The sequence below is a fragment of the Mesocricetus auratus genome, unplaced genomic scaffold (assembly GCF_017639785.1).
Source record: "Mesocricetus auratus isolate SY011 unplaced genomic scaffold, BCM_Maur_2.0 Super-Scaffold_100018, whole genome shotgun sequence".
Lineage (NCBI taxonomy): Eukaryota > Metazoa > Chordata > Mammalia > Rodentia > Cricetidae > Mesocricetus > Mesocricetus auratus.
In genome coordinates this window covers 36,669,405-36,684,745 of record NW_024429199.1, presented here as the reverse complement: position 1 = coordinate 36,684,745, position 15,341 = coordinate 36,669,405, and positions in this window count along the sequence as shown.

Here is a 15,341-nt window from a genome sequence, read left to right as displayed (position 1 = left end):
AGCAAGTGCTCCTCCAGACCTCTGCTTGAGGATCAGGCGCAGTCCCAAGTGGTCCCAGCCCACCCCTAATGCAAGATACTAGAGGGCAGAAGTCAGGGCAAACACACAGGGGATCATCCCCTGCCAAATGGGCACTCGATACCCACACCTGGCAACAACACTGTGTTAGGCAAGGTTCTCTGGCAGCCACTGTGGCTTACAAAACCAAATGGCAGGAGGCCAGAGGTGAAGGCCGCGTTGGAGGCTGTGAGCTCCACCAGGGACCACTTGTCTTTCCTTTTGGATCTGCTTCTTTGATTTTTTTTTAAATTATCTCCTTCTGAGCTCTTCTCTACACAATGAGAACCATTCTGCAGGCAGGTTCAAACACACATCCTTTCAGCTAAACAATGAGGCGGCCTTGACAAAATCCTGGGGGAGAGCTCGCATTGACCCGATGTGGGTCCAACAGGTTCAAACACACATCCTTTCAGCTAAACAATGAGGCGGCCTTGACAAAATCCTGGAGGAGAGCTCGCATTGACCCGATGTGGGTCCAATTCCCACCCCCAAACCAATCAGTCACTGTGGGATGAGGTGGAAATGGCTCCAGCCTCAGGCCAGCACATGGGTATGAACCATGATTGTTAGTTTCTTCACAAGCCCACAGGGTGGGTGGACATTTGAAGGAGGGGAGAAGAGTCCTCAAAGATAGAGGGCCATTGTCCAGACAGACAAATCACATGTCCATAACTGTGTTCAAACCTGGGGATCAGGCCACCCCCCCCCCCCGCAGCTACTTCTTGTCCTATTGGGTGACCCTTATGTCTGCTCATCCACAGACGATACAGGCGGGGGAAGGCAGAAAGGTTTCCTGCAACAGAGCTTGGATTGTTACCTGGTCATTGAGCCAATTCTGGGATCAGAGCCAGATGAGCGCTTTGGTAGAACACCAGTAAAACCCCCTATGGTTATGGAAGAGGCTCTTCGGAGTCAAAGGTCAAAGGTTGACCTCGTTCCCTTCTGCTAGTATTCTCATCTGAGTTTTCAGAGATCACCAAGTTCTCACTGTCACAAGAGCTAAGAGTGATGGAGATGATGGGCAAAAATGGACATGACCCACCCCACGGGGAAATTAGTTCGTTGTGAGTTCCTGGAGATACTTCTCTGTCCTCGTGGAGGAATGTATCCCAATTCTCAGAAATGGAAGAGGTGCTGAGAAATCAAACAGAAAGGCAATGGGCAAGCGTTCAGAAGCCAGCTGAGCGCCATGCTGAAGTCTGGCTGACTGACTGACTGACTGACTGACTGTCTGACACTGAGTCGCCGCCCCAGTGACCTACTGACTGATGACTTCTGAAACTGAGGATCACGGAGGACACAGGCAGTTAGAGTTGGACAGTCACCCACACACTGACTAACTTAATTATTAATTCACTGACGGTGACTACTTTATTGACTGGTTGACAGTGACTGTCTGGCTGACACCGATAGTGACTGACAGAGAAAGACAGACTGAGAGACACCAGTTCTGATTCATTGACTGACTTATACTAGGCAATGACTAACACTGACTGCCTGACACTGATTCACTGATCCAATACATTGTGAAGCTAGAAAAATAGATTCTTTCAAAAAAAAAAAGGAATGTATTACATGAACATGAGGTGTTTCAGGAAGGTGGCATTTCCCTGTTCCCAGTGTTCTTTGAATTAATTCAACTCCAGGGGAGATTTTTCAGGGGTGTGGTGGGAAAGGGAGTTATTTTCAAAATAATTTTCATGATCTCTTTGTTGCAAACGCAGTGATTTCTGGTGTTGTGGAGCCCTGATACTGGCCAAGCTCTGCCCGGGGCCCTGGGAGGTTTTCCTTTGCTTGTTTAGCAGAGTGATTTAGGTGCATCTGTGCTTAGAGGTTCCATGTTTCTCTCATTAGAGACCGAGTCCTTGTACTCACCATCAGTTCATGCCCAGGGTGGGGCTCCTGTGACCAATCTTAGAGTCCCCCAAAGAGACCCCCAGAGCTGCTGCTCTCTGTGCCCTGTGGTCTACACTCTGGCTTCTTCCCTCCTTTTAGGGACCCGCCCCCTCTACTGCCGAATGACTGAGGGTGAGCGGAATGCGGGTTATTTCTTTCACTAGTTGTTATTTCTAGTGATGGACTGGTTTCATCGGAGCGCCTGAGTGCAGACCTGTGGTGCCCGGGAAGCGGGGGGGTTCATGGGGTTCATGGGGTGGGAGGGTGGGGGGTGGCTCTGAGTAGCCTCAGGGTTCCTTCTTGGGGCCTCTAAGGGACTGTATGAATCAGTACTTTTTCATGTTGGAGTGGAAGGAAACTCTGAGATCCCGAGGGGACTCCCAGGCAGGGAGGACAAGGCACCCAGGGAGCTTGGGACCTCGAGCCTTTCCGTTCCGTGGGCCTCTAAAGAAACACTGCCCCCATTTCATCTGTTCATCCAGGACATTAATCATTTACACCTCAGCTGTGTGCCTGAGGCTGTTCCTGGCACAGGGAGGAGTCTTCCCTTCACAAAGCCTCCTTCCAGGAGAAGGCGCAGCTAATGTGCACCATGGAAAGGCCGTCCTACCCCTCACCTGCCGTTCAGTGCCGTCACCTTTGGGAGGCCTGATGTGAGTTCCAGGGGAGGGAATGGGAGCACAGAGAAGTAGCTTGCTAAATGTCAACTGTACTGACTTTATAAACATTTTCTTCCTTCAAAAAACAACAAAGTGCACCAGGCTTAGTGGCACACACCTTTAATTCCAGCGCTTGGGAGGCAGAGGCAGGAGGATCTCTGTGAGTTTGAGGCCAGTCTGGTCTACAGGGCGAGTTCCAGGACAGCCAGAGCTACATAGTGAGACCGTTTTGTTTAGAAACAAACAAACAAAAAACCCAAACCCAATTAAGTGTTAGTGGTAGTACCTGCTCACAATCCCACCCAAAGATGGCTGGCTTAGCCCTTGAAGGTCTGGCTGGAGATTCCCTCTGCAGAGGCGACAGCTTGGAAACTTTCCCAATCATCACAGGAACATGAGCCAGGGCCGTCCAGTCACCAGAGAGGAAGCTAGAGATAATGGCTTATTGTCCAAACTGCTCAGCCCTAGAAAACCTTGGGCCTCGAGCTGTCTACAAAGCCTGCCAGCCATTCTTGGCTCTTTCCTTTGCTGGGGTCTCAGGAGGCAGGGCGGAGGGCTACAGCACTTACATGGACTCTCCCAGATTTCCCTTCCTCAGGAAAACAGAAACCCCTCCTGAGTCCGTTTTTGCTTTTCTCATGGCACCAGACCTTAGGGCGATGGTTCTCAACCTTCCTAATACAGTTCTTTAATACATTCCTCACGTTGTGGTGACACCCCAACCATACAATGTTTTCATTGCTACTTCCTAACTGTAATTTCGCTACTATTATGAATTGTAATGTAAATATTTTTTGGAGATAGAGGTTTGCCAAGGGGGTTGTGACGCACAGGTTGGGACCCACTGTCTTGGGGCATCTAGTATTTTACAAAATCAGATGCTGCTGTAACTGCACTGTGTTCCTGTTAGACTCTTCCTTCAGTTTCAGAATTAGTTTCCTCCCTCAGTTCTCACATCAAACCCACAGGATTGTTTTAAAGGAGCTTCAGACCCCACATTAACATTGGCAGGGTTCTGGGAGGAACTGCTGCGGAGAACCTACCTCAGCACTCCGACCTCCAGAAGGAAAGTGAAAGCCATAGTCCAGAAGATTCTCTAAAATGATGCTGTCCTTAGGGAATGGGGCAAGTTTGCTCTGGCTGAGAAAGAGACCCATTGCAATTCAGGTCCTCAGACCACCAGTGGGACATTTAGCCTTTGGTGGGGTGCTACCCAGTCCATTTCCAAAACCCATGTGCGTCCCAATGAGACCACTAGGTGTCACTGTTGCAGCATGACTCATTGACCTGGGGTGCTGTCCTGCATCTTTGGTCTAGTGAGTGGCTCCTGGGGCCAGCGACCAGGGAGCCGTTGATGATTGCATATTACAGGTAAAGTCGCATCTGTCACCCGGCAGGCAAGGTAAGAATGTGGCTATCACAGACCACTAGAAAGGCAAATTGAATACATTTTCATTTTATCTCTTAAAAGTTGAACTATACTATCTCAAACTTAATAGAAAACTAGAGAGAATATTGTTAAGTGCTTGAATGGGTTCAGTTATTTAATTTGATAATAATTTATAATTTCCTCTAAACATATATTGATACAAATTTTAATGAAATTACTCTCGGATGCCTTGCCATTTTTATTACTATGGTTGTTCACATCATAAACGTGTCTGCTCTCTTTCACACTTTTCCAAAGTCTATTGCTCATACATTGATTTTTGTTTGAATAAATCTTGGGTTCCTGGCTCAGTTGAGGGTTGTTGAGACTAATCTTGGCATCAATTTGACCTGCTTGGGGAAAGGAGTCTTTTTTTTTTTTTTTTTTTTTTTTGGTTTTTCGAGACAGGGTTTCTCTGTAGCTTTGGAGGCTGTCCTGGAACTCACTTTGTAGACCAGGCTGGCCTCTGCCTCCCGAGTGCTGGGATTAAAGGCGTGCGCCACCAATGCCCGGCTAGGGGTGGGGGGGAAAGGAGTCTTACCCGAGGGATTGCCTTTATCAGATTGGCTTGTGGGCAATCTGTGGGGGCATTTTCTCAATTGTTGATGGATGTAGAAGGGTCTGGACCACCGTGGGTGCTGCCACCTCTGGACTGTGTGAGAAAGCAGGGAGCGAGGCAGTAAAAAGCCTTCTTCCATGGTCTCTGTTTCAGACCTGGTTTCTCTTGATGGGCTGGAAAGATGAAATAAAATGAAATAAACTCCTTCCTTACCCAAGTTGCTTTTGGGTCATGGTGTTTATCACAGAAACAAAAGGCCACCTAAAGCGATCACATTCTTTCATTCTCCGGGGTGAAATATATATATATATATATATATATATATATATATATATATATATATATTCTTTTTTCTTTTGAGACAGGGTCCCTCTAGGTCATCTTGGCTAGCCTGGGCCTTACTATGGAGTGCAACTTGCAGGGACCCCTACCCATGCCTCCTTAGTGCTTGGGTCCCAGGCATGTGCTGCCACACACGGCCTCGTGATTCCGAAGTGCCAACCCATCTTTGCATATGGAATATGCTTGCTAAGCTCCTCCATCGGTACCGACCGCAGACACTTCTGCAGTGATGGAATGTTCCACCCTGCTCCCTGGAGGCCACACAGATACATGTGGTTCGTGTGACTGAAGGACTGAACTTTAATTTTCATTTAATTAATTCTACACACAACAACCACATGCCACTCACGGCTGCTGTGTCTGACAGTGAATGTCCCCGCAAAGCCCAGCTGTGTATGGCATGCTCTGCTGCACGCCACAATGCTAGGGATTTTCCCCTAAATCCTTCTGTCACTTGAATGGGTTCTCTGCTGGTGATTTATTGGTTTGTTGTTTCTGCCTTGAGAAATACAATAAAGGAGTTCAAGATTGCATATTCCCCAGGGGAAAGGCAGAAAGTCACTGCGCTAACACAAACCTTGACTTTGTGGAGGAGGCTCAGGCCTTCGGTCATGCGTTGGGTGTTGGAGCATCTACTGCCTGTGTACCTGTAGCAATAAACAGCACACGGTTACACTTTGTATGAAAAAGTCCCAGCTTTCATTTATCTTTAGAACACAATCTGTGCATTTGAATATCAAAGAAATATTGTGGCCAGCAAGATGGCTTCATGCTTAAGGGTGTGTGCCGTCAAGAAGGACAGCCTGAATTTGACCCCCAGGACTCAAATGGTGGAAGGTATGAACCAGTTCCTGGAAGTTGTCCTCTGACTTCCACATACGTCCTGTGGGATGCAACAAATAAATAAATGAAAGTCGGATGAACATAACAAGGAGACTCCTGTTTTAGGGAGGAAACCCAAGAAACGAAGCAACAAGAGAAAGATGCTGACAGCATTTGATGTGTCTCCTTTTAACATTTTGGGATGTGAGTGCTTCTTTTTCTGATGTGTGGTTGAAGCCATTCTGCAGGTATAATTTCAAAATTCTGTGTTTTTTTTCTTGTAATAATATCATATGCCCTCGTCCTATAGAGACTGCAAATATGACATGGTTACAGCTATAATTTTCCATTGGAGAGGCAGATATTTACTTAATTTGTTGCACACTGTTTATTTCTCCTTCTTTAAGCCAAGGCATTTAGAGACATAAAAGTATCTTGACCTAAAACTTTCTGAAATTCACCCAAAGTAAATTATTAGACACAAGCAAAGTAACTCATGTTTTACAGCCTCTGATGCTATTTGCCAAATTGCTTACCAATGAGTAAGTTTAGCTGTTGCTGGAGAGCCACCTTTGTAGCTCTGCATCAGCAAGAATGTATCACAAACAAACCCCAGCCTGCCATTAGCATCACAGTAGCAATCTCATAGGCAACAAAATAATTAAAAAATTTTGTAGGTGGAGTTTTCCTGTCTCACAGTAGCTCTCAAATAAACATACGGAGGGTTATATTAACTACTAATGCTCAGCCAACAGCTCAGGCTTATTACTAACTGGCTCTTACATTTTAGGTTAACTCACATTCCTCTTTCTTCCTTGACTTGGTACCTTTTCTCAGTATGGCATGCCCATCTTGCTTCCCTGCATTTCTTTGAGACTCTTGACTCCTCCCTTCTCCATCCCATCAAATTCAGTGTGGTCGCCCCACCTATACTTCCTGCCTGGCTACTGGTCAATCAACGTTTTAGTAAACCAATTTGAGTGATGGATCTTTACAGTGTACAAGCGAAATTTAGTTAAAAAGATTATGTGTATGGGTTTCTCGGCCAGGCGCAAGTCTTGCTGCTGTGCTCCCTGGAGCCTCTTTCCCACAAGCCCTCACAGCTCCTTCAAATCCCTAGCCCCAACTGTCTTGTTCATCCCACCATGCTCACCCACCCACCCCAAATTTCCAAATGTCTTGATGGAATGGCCTGGTATCAGCTGAAGAGGAAACCCCTTTACAGAAGAGAGGTGCCCTGAACGAGACTGGCAAGCAACCTAAAGCTCTACAATACAGGACTGACTAGAGTCAGTGCCCCAGTCTGACCAGGGGATGAGGGGGAGGCTGGGTAAACAGAGCCCTGGGCTCTAGGTTCGTCTCACTCATGCTGACTCTAGCAAGTTCCCCTCCCAACTGTTATATAAGTTGAAGGCCAAGATTTGCTTGGAAAAAGTTTTGTTGCTAGGAATGTGTTGACAACTACTGCTGTGGGTTCAAACTGGCCAGCGCCTCCTATCTTGCTTAGTGCAGATTTCTAACTAAAGACACGATTCACAAATGGGCAGAGTCTTCCCAGCAGGGACCTCTGCTCTGACTGGCTGAAGTCTAAGTCTGACCTGGAGTTGTTATGTGGTGATACAGGAAGCTAACTTACAGAGCTTAAGCAATGCTGTGATACCAGTGGTGGTGGCGCATGTCTTTAATCCCAGCACTCCGGAGGCAGAGACAGGCAGATCTCTGTGAGTTCGAGGACAGCCTGGTCTACAGAGTGAGGTCAAGGAAAGTAAGGGCTACACAGAGAAATCATGAGAACCTGCACAGGTTCAAGCCGGACAATGTCCTGATGTGGAGACGGGGAGTGGACACAAGCTCCCATCCCTAATCAAGAAGCTATCTCCAAGTGACATTAGATTGTAAAAGGAAATCTAGTTTTCTCCAGTGGCATCTTTCTGGGTTTACAAACCACACTAAAGGGCAGAGCGCATGCATAGCAGTAGACGGCCAACACAAGCAAACTCAATGGTGTTCTGGTAGATTCTTTTTGTCTCATGTTTATTTAGCCATTAAGGAAAACCTGATTGGTCTCTTGTTAGTATATTATGGCTTCTGATTTTGTGTTTTTATGGGTATTGTTTTTCACTGTGTGTGTCTGTGTGTTTCTTGTGCTTTAAAAAATTTGTGATTATTATTTTTTTTAAAAATTTCCTGTTTGTTTTTTAAAGAGACAGAGAAAGAAGGTATGAAGTTGGGTGGGTGTGGAGGTGGGGAGGATCCAGGATCCAGGAGGATCCAGGATCCAGGAGGAACGGAAACAGTGATCAGGATATAAACAACACTATGGCTATCTTGAGTCCTAATCTCCATGACTGCTCCAAGGATGCTCACTGGATCGCCCCGCCCCCGCCCCCGCAGTTTCCCAGCATAGTAAGGATGGACAAACCCATGAGTGGAGTGTGGAGCCCAATGTCAGGACTGAGGGGCTGCTCCTGCCAGAAGTGAGCTCAGAGTCTTTCGTGTCAGCTTCAGAAGAACCAGGAATTCCAGCCGACGTGGTTCCTTGTGTCCCGGCCATTCTCCGTTCAGACAGTTCTGACCTCGCTTGCAGGGACGGGCTGGTTTTGATGCCACTCAAGACGCACGTCTCTGTAAGTCTGTGACAAGCTGCATTCTGTGCCCTGCTGGTCTGTGGGCCACCTTCATTGTTCTTAGACACTGGGACTGCATTGTTCCAGAACACCGTGGGACTGCCCCTTCCTTTCAGGTAGGGCAAAGACAGAGCAGTTGATAACGGGCAGGGCATGGTTTTGGCAGACATGGAAAGAGTCAGTGAGATGCAGAAGTAGAGTTTTAGTAAATATCCCAGGCAGGAATGAGCAGTCTGGGACAGAGGAAGCCACGGTCATAGTGAGCTTCCTGTTGCAGCTTCTTGAATGCTCTCCAAGTCACAGCGCCGTGTCAGGTGTTGTCTGGGACGTGTCATTTCATCTTCGCCATGTGTTTATATGTAGAACATGCAGGTGGGAGGGGTCTATAGAGAGGAGGAGAGATCTAAGAAAGGGGAGTGGGAGACTAAGAGGAGGTGATAAGTGTGTCTGTCTTGAAGGCAGGAGGACAGCGTGAACCCTGATCACTTCCCTCCCCAGAATGTACAATGCAGCCACAGTCCTCTCTCCAGGGATCTTCTCCTAGACCCAGCTGATGTTGTCTCTTGGAGTGGAACAGTGTGGAAAGCCTCTGCTCTAATGGTTCCTTTTGGACCACGGCGATGTTGACCTTGTAAGACCGTGTTTCTCGAGGCCGGACTGAGAAGAGCTTGCTGAAGCTTTTTTCTCTTTCTGTTTTTCCGGCTGACGATGTTTTCAACATAAAATGTTCCCTTGTAATTAGGCTGTCTGTCTGTATTTGAGTCTCCCTCTTTCCCCTCCCCCTTCCCCCGCTTGACTTCAGTTCTGTTGAGTCAGCAGTTCAGGGCGCAGGCCACATATCAAGCCACTGACTGAAGACAGCATCGGTGTGTGTGTGTGTGTGTGTGTGTGTGTGTGTGTGTGTGTGTGTGTGTGTGTGTGTGTGTGTAGGGAGACTTAGAGTCTGGAGGAAAAACCCAGGCTCATTCCCTGCCCATCTCTGAGTTTAGTGTGGAAGGAGATTGTGTTTTTGAGGTGTCCTCTTCTCCACCTCCCCTGTTAGAGGGCATCCAGACAGCGTCGAAGAGGGACAAGAAGTGACGTCAGCTGTAGGAATCCATCCAACTTAAGCACAGGGAAGAAGGTGAATAGGATCTGGCAAGCGGACCACAGCTGAAGAGGCAGCTGATGCCCGATCTGGGGCAAAGCTCCCAGCCCTCAGGGTACTGAGACGCTCCCAACTTTGGATCTGCTTATGCCTTATCCCAGCCTACCTCAACTGCAGTAGCAGTAGTAGCAGCCGCAGAAGTACCCAGCTAAAACCAAGGTGACTAAGACTGAATATTTGAGCATGAGCACAAGGGTCTCCATAGCACAAAATGGAAATGATGAAAGAGGTTTTAGTTTTGTTTTGTTAAAAGGACACACACACACACACACACACACACACTTATAATTTAATTTGTTCTCTGGATTTGAACATATGCTACTAAAGAGAGAACCAAAATGAAAACATTAAGTTTCTTTTCTGAGATAGGGTCTCATGTGAGCTAGAGCGGCCCCAAACTCAAGTAGCCAAGGCTGACTTCGAACTCTTGATCTTCCATCCTCTATATCTCCCAGAGCTGGGATTACAGGCATGCACCACCACGGCTGTATTATAATGCCATTTTCAAGTCTGGCAATACAGAGAGGAAGAATCTCATGAGACTGTGGTGTGGCATCAATCTTGGGCCAAGAGGGATAAGCCCAGGAAGTGACTATGTGTTTAGCATCAGGACCCTGGACACCTGCCCCCCCCCAGATGCTGTAACTCTGAATAAGTCTGCAGTGGAAGTTCTAATTAAGGGTTTAACTCTAGTGATCTGAACCATCTGATGATATTTGGGACCTGCTAGGCAGGCTCCTCACTACTCATTAGGGAGTGAAGCTAGTGGCATTTTAACTATAGAATTGCCAGATTTTTGTGTTTTAATGGAAGGCCCTTGGAAACAGGACAACCAAAAGAGAGGAATGTCTTTGTGAAGAGAATGCTCATACCACAAGATCAACACTTTGAGGATGCCTGATGCATGGCCCACAGCACCGCTGGTGTCGGTATCCCTTAGGAGAGTACCGAAGGCTGGCTGTGTAGGACTGTGAGCATAATGGAGCAATGAGGCTCCCGCCCCAAGCAAAGGAGAGAGCCTATAGGAGCGGAAGCCTCAGGCACCAGGAGAGCGGAAGCCTCAGGCACCAGGAGAGCGGGGATCTGGGTGTTCGATGCGGTTTTCACGTGGACGGTTTCAGAACCATGATACAACTAGCACCGACATGCAGTGAAATAGACGAGGGACTGGATTATATTCTGTCACATGCTTTTAACACAAGTAAAATAAGACGTGTTAGCAACAGGAAAGATCACGGCTGTTCTCAGGCAGGAGGATGGCTGTGCTTTCAAGTTGCCTATGGGATGGGTGTCACTTTCTGATTTGTTGATCCCTATGGGGTCTCTGGTTGGTGACTTCTATGGTTCTGAGCCGCCCCCTCCACGTGCCTTTGTCATGTTTGTTCTGTGGAGTAAACACCTTTTATTTCTTTGCTAAAGTTTCTCTTTAAAAATAACTTTGATGGTTTGAAATTTCTATACCTTATGGACTGAATGTCTGTGTCCCCATTGTTAAGGCAGGCTTTGGATTCTAATCACCAGGGCTCCTTTGGGACCTCTGCAAGGTGGTTGGGTCACAAGGGTGCTTGGAAGAGCCATGGCGGTGGAAACAAGCAGTCCCAGCACTTGGCAGGCTAAGGGTGACAGTGGATTTGAGGGTAACCTGGGCTATGTGGGAAGACCTCTATCACCAAAGCAAAGGAAAACAGCATAAAAGAGACCTCAGAGTCCTGACTTCTTCTTCAATGTGAGGACGAGGCACAGACATTTATGATTCTGGGATGGTCCTTCTCCAACTTGGAATCAGCTGCTATCTTGATCCGGGACTTGTCAAACCTCTAAAACTGGGAGAAATGAATTTAACTTGTTAAAACTGGAATGGACTCGATACACAATACAATAAAATACCAGTGCCAACTGTATGGTTTATATACAATAGAGCGTACTTGTCATTGGTTTTACATTTTTCAAATTGCACTGCGTGTGTTTGGTGGTGGTGGTGCACTTGTCACAGTATGTGTAAGGAGGTCAGAGGCCAACTTTTGGGAGTCCATTCTCTTCTGTTTTGGGCACTGGAGACTGAATTCAATTTGTCAAAGCCAGGAGCAAGTACCCACTGAGTCCATGAGTATTGGTATCTACTTGTGTAACCTTTGCCCAGTGAACATGTAGCCCATTTCTGTCACCCTTAAAGTCTGTGTTTCCCTTCACGGTGAGTCCTGGTCTACCACCCTCTGCTTGCTGTCACTGTAGATTGCTTCCGCCTTTCCTGTGGATGGTACTAGAGAGGATGGGGTCTTCTACGCCTTCCCTTCATCAGTGGCATGCACCGGACACTCAGTCAGGGTCTGTCAGCATCTGCCCTTCCCAATGCTGAACTCTTTCCCACTGTACAGATGGTCCAGAATCTACCTCCTGCCTCTTGGTGAACATTTGGTTCATTTCTAGTCTTTAGCCATGAGAAGAGCTGTCGTTAACATTTGTGTGAGTCTGTGTCTGAGCTGCCTTTTCCTCTCTTGGGCAGCATACTTTAATTCCACGGAAGGCAGTGTATGGCAGCTATTGAAAGCACAACCCGAAGGAGTCACTTGACTCTGAATTTTTATCCAGGCACTGTTAAGTTGTGTGACTGTGGGCCTCTTGTGTGACCTTAGCCTTTCTTTGCTTCAACTCTGTATATTGTCTGTTCTTTGAGTTTTTTGTGAGGCATGTACATCAGTACCTGTGATGGTTTGAGAGAAAATGGCCCCATAGGCCCACTGAGAGTAGCACTATCAGGAGGTGTGGCTTTGTTGGGAGAAGTATGTCACTAGGGGGCGGGCTTTGAGGTCTCAAACGCTCAAGCCAGGTCTAGTGTGATGTTCACTTCCTGCTGCCTGCCAATCCGGAAGTAGAACTTTCAGTTCCTTCTCCAGTACTGTCTGCTGGCATGCTGCCCTTCTCCCCCTTCCCCCACCCCCCAAGATGACAATGGACTAAACCTCTGAACCTGTAAGCCAACCCTGCCTTAGATGTTGCTGTGGTTATGGTGTTTCTTCACAGCAGTGGTAACCCTGACTAACACAGCAGGTGGCACAATCCAGTCAGGGCTGAGCATATCCGCTGCTGAGATCTCATCAGGCCAAGGTCATTGCTTCTGGGGGAGAGAGAAGTCTGTGGGATGTGTGGCGTCACTTTTGCTTGGCACTTTTACTACCAAGCTCCGCAAAGGGGATCGTAGCCACTTAATAAGCAGCTGGCCTCTTGACCTGATGTCATCTACAAAGTTCATGCTTGAGAACTTCAAAACTGAGTGACAGAAAACACTTAAAGCTTTGTGTAGCTTTGTGATTTTGTGTCTGGCCGGACACACGCGCAAGGTGAGCGGGCTGCATTCATAGTTATCCTGGGGTTCATGCAGTCTGCAGGCCCAGGCTGGGCACCTGTGTGTGGTGAGCAACCCCAAAGTGAACTCAGAGGCAGAGCTATTCAGCCTCAATCCCCAGGTTGTCCCTCACGGCAGGGGACACGGAAGCACCACCGGTCTCTCTGCTTAGTTCCTGTGGGTGACACAGAGACAGAGAGGAAATACAGGCTCCAGGGTGTTGATGAGAATCCCTGCAGGGTGGAATAGTCACACCCAAAGGACCCAAAGGAACAGAGTTTTATAGGAAACACTAGGCATAAGACTTAACAGCCTTGAGAGACAGAGAGAGAGAGAGAGACAGAGAGAGAGAGAGAGAGACAGAGAGAGAGAGAGAGAGAGAAAGCCCACTGGACAGGGTAACCGGAAGTCAGCTGGGCTCACAGTCGTCCAGGGAGAGCCAGGCAGATCGCTCTTGGATGACCCCTTGGCGGGACTGCCCGGTGAGTTCTAGCACGGGTTCAGACGCACACAGTGTGCCAGTCCAGAAAGCAGAGGCCTGTTTCCCAGTGAACCAGGACACCCACATCCTTGCTGAATGGTAACTTTTAAGAGGTGACAGAGGCAGCTGGCCCTTCATAAATGGAGACTGGATCGGAGCAGAGAAGACACAGTCACTTTGTCTAGAGAAGAAAGGGGGAAACGCTACCACTTAATTACAGTTCTCGAGGATGAAAGGGAATTCTTTTTTTTTTCTTGGACTCTCAGTATCCTGCCTGTTAGAACCCGAGAGAGCAGCCGAGGAGCCATTACATAACAGAGCATCTCATTGATGGAACGGTGGACGCCAGGACGCCGAAGCTCCGCCCATGACTAATTCTAGGGGTTGTGGTTTCCGTGCTAGAGAAATGCAGTTGAGTTTTCACAGAACCCAAACAGGAAGCCAGCACACCCACCCGCAAGTGTATTAACCACGGGGAATGCAGAGAGAAGAGAGGCTGTGCACAGGGACTCCACGAGGGAAGCCTTAAAAATGTCTGTGTTCCGACCATTAGAAACTGAGTGATGTACCTCGGGGTCTTCTCAGGACCGTTACAAGCCCCACTCACTCTGGTGAAATGCCTGGTAGGCCTCTCATTAGCTCAGCAAAGCTTGGCCGTCTGGACTAGAGAGTGTCTACCGCATACGCGCTGCTCTGCTCTGGGGCGACTCTGGCAGTTTTGCACAAGGCCATGGGAAAGACTTATTAAAACCACAGAGGTAGCAATTAAGACTTCAAGCCAACTCCTATAATAAGACGGAGGCCTGTTTCATGTCACTTATTACACCAATTTACAAATGCACGCGTGGTTGCTGCTCTCCTGTGAAACCAGTCTTTCCGCTTTCCGTGGGACACAGGAAGACAGGATTGTCATACACTTGGCATTCAATTTTTTTCCTTCCCCGTTTCTTGACCAATTTTCTTTGGAAAAATATCCTCTCACATCCTTCTCTGCTCCAATTCTCTCTCTCTCTCTCTCTCTCTCTCTCTCTCTCTCTCTCTCTCTCTCTCTCTCTCTCTCTCTCTCTCTCTCTCTCTCTCTCTGTCTCTCTCTCTCTCTCTCTCTCTCTCTCTCTCTCTCTCTCCTCTCCCTCCCTCCCTCCCTCCCTCCCTCTCTCTCTCCTTCTCTCCCTCTCTCCCTCTCTCCCTCTCCCTCTCTCTCTCTCTCTCTCTCTCCCTCTCCCTCTCTCCCTCTGTGTGTGTGACTTTTTATTTTAGCTTTTTTATTAATTTATTTTTTACATTCCAATCCCATTTCCCCCTCCCTCCACTCCTCCTGCTCCCCCCACTCCCCCCCCCACCTCCCGTCTGCTCCATGGAGAGGGTACCGGCCTCCCCTAGGAAGTCCACTAAGTCTGTCCCATCATCTCATTGAGGCAGGACCAAGGCTCCTCTCCACCCCCACACCCCGGTGTCTAGGCTGGGCAAGGTGTCTCTCCATATAGAATGGGCTCCACTAAGTCAGTTTGTGCATTAGCGTTAGATATTGAACCCACTGCCAGTGGCCTCTTATAATATTCCAGCTGTACTATTGTCATTGTCACCTATATTAAGGGAGTCGAGTTCAGTCTCATGCAGGTTCCCCATTTGTCAGACCTGAGTCAGTGACCTCTCACTAGCTCAGGTCAGCTGATTCTGTGGGTTTCCCATCATGGTCTTGACTCCTTTGTTCATGTTATCACTCCTGTCTCACTTCGATTGTACTCCAGGAGCTTGGCCCATTGGTTAGTTGTGGATTTCTGCATCTGTTTCCATCTGTTTCTGGAAGAGGGTTCTAGCTTCTCTGGGGTTATGGATTGTAGGCTGTGTATCTTTTGTTTTATGTCTGGTATTCACTCATGAGTGAGTACATACTATATTTGTCTTTCTGGTTTTGAGTTACCTCACTTAGGATGTTTTTTTTTTCTAGTTCTTTCCATTTGCCTGCAAATTTTAGG